The following is a 2047-nucleotide window of genomic DNA, read 5'->3' on the forward strand; positions in this document are numbered from 1 at the left end:
CAACACATCATCATATATTTATACACGTATCCTGGCCCTCTATTGAGGGACTCAGTGAATAATGCAGTGAACTGTGCACGAGAACATATCCTGGCCCGGGACTCAGTGAAAGAAGTGTTACAATATACACGAGTAGAGTAGTGAGTAACTATATGCAATTTAAATCATTATCAGAGACTCGACAGAATAAAAAGTTAAGCTTTTATTTGAGAACCCGAGTAGCGGTGTAGTAATCTCGAGTGTCCTCTAAATGCCATTATGGGCTGTCTCAATTATAATCTCGGGGCTCCTAGACATGTACTAAAGTAAAGCCAAATCGCTTATGGAACCAGAAACATTTGTTAACATATAGTGTGTAAGACTTGGAGCCTGTACATTTGTTACCTTTTTAACATATAAAAGTTTCCAGGGAAATAGTTCAATTATTATAAAAGTTCGATATTCAGACGTAAATAAGAGATGCTAAGAATGGAGTTACCTCGGAACTCATATCATTTTAATCTAGAACTAAGACATGCCAGAAGAAGAAAGAGAATAAACTATATGTGGTCTGTACTTTCCTTTATGGGATCTGCATACACATATTTCATACCCGGCCCATCATGGGGCTCGGTGAATCATTATGGCATCATAATCTCACTTTCGTATCAAATACGTATCATAGGAAATGAGAAATAGCTTTCCACATACTAGTGTTTAACACATAAAAGCCTTACTAGGCAATACTCAATTCTTTCAGAAATTCCAATACTAAGCAGTGGATATGGGTTATGAGGCATACTTGGAGTTTTGGGAATGGAATTATCCCCACATTCCACACACACTTCACTTAAGGCTAAAACTTGCCAAAAGGAAAGAAAGATAGTTGTACGAACTTATACCAAAACATGCCAAGAGAAAGCTTTACATACCTTTTGGGAGTTACCCTTTATCCTGCTCGTCTCGTCGTCTTCTGAACCTATTCAATATGAAAGTAATATGAATATCAACTACTCTTAACTTTCCAGTATCTTGGATTACGCCTTAATGTTAATGGAATCTATTGCCTTAGTTGTTTCCTCGACTAGTCCTTTAGTTTGTTAAGGCGTTAACGAAAATTGGGCAGCACCTCCCCTATAATGTGCCCTATCCGAATTTCCAATTAGGTCCCTAAGACCTACAGCCAACCAACAACAACAACCTGCAGCAATTCATACTAACAATATACAACATAAACTCCAAACGACTTATTCAAAAAGATGATATCAAATAGGGTGTCTAGTCTTTATTTTACAACGCCTTTAATTATACGCAACGGGGGGTCATGTGGACTCAACCAGAAGCACCCTAACCCACATTAGAACATATGTAGGCCCTGCAACAAGACACCACACCCCTGCAGCAGCAACTCACAAGAACAACGCCTTACCTTGACGACAATTCGACTATAACGACTACACTTTAGTTTATTCCGAACGCCAAGTATTTCTAAGCCATTTTCATATTTCCAGCCACCAATAGGGAGTGTAACATGCTCCATCAGAACACATAAAGCTCAAATTTAAAGAAGAAACCTTACCTTACGTTAAACTCGTCAAACTCGCCAAAACTATCCAAAATGTGAAATCTGGACAGTTTACTGTTTCACCTTGTCGCTTCGTTTCGAAGGGGTAATGGAGGGAAACAGGATTTACGCCCTTCATGAAAGTTATACACATATGTCTTAGGGTCGCAAACAATTTCGAATCAACCCTACATCAATTTTGTACAAAAAGATATGACCAAAATACTTACAGCTGTCCGTGTAGAATTTCCAAAACCAAATCTGAGTAGAACCTCCTCTACACTTCATTACCATTTTTCGAACTTATACAAGTACAACTGGATTTTGGAGTCTGAATGAAAGATATAGAGCCACGAAATACCTTTCCAAAACATATTAAATCACTCGAAACAAATCTGTACACAAGAAGTTATACCAATATTACTAATCACTGTCCCTTCCAAAAACGGGTTGGTTAATTAATTCTTAACATTTTCTCCTTCGACTTTCTCTTATTTTCTCTTC

The 2047-nt window shown here is 37.8% G+C and overlaps 1 long non-coding RNA gene across 1 annotated transcript; it reads right to left on the reverse strand.

Moving 5' to 3' along the window:
- Positions 1 to 925: 925 nt before the first annotated feature.
- On the reverse strand, positions 926 to 2047 carry LOC129896915 (uncharacterized). The gene is made up of 3 exons (XR_008768075.1): positions 1774 to 2047; positions 1559 to 1676; positions 926 to 958 (listed from the first exon to the last, which is right to left on the reverse strand). It is a non-coding gene; the product is annotated as an uncharacterized LOC129896915 (long non-coding RNA).

This window comes from Solanum dulcamara, chromosome 7 (assembly GCF_947179165.1).
Source record: "Solanum dulcamara chromosome 7, daSolDulc1.2, whole genome shotgun sequence".
NCBI lineage: Eukaryota > Viridiplantae > Streptophyta > Magnoliopsida > Solanales > Solanaceae > Solanum > Solanum dulcamara.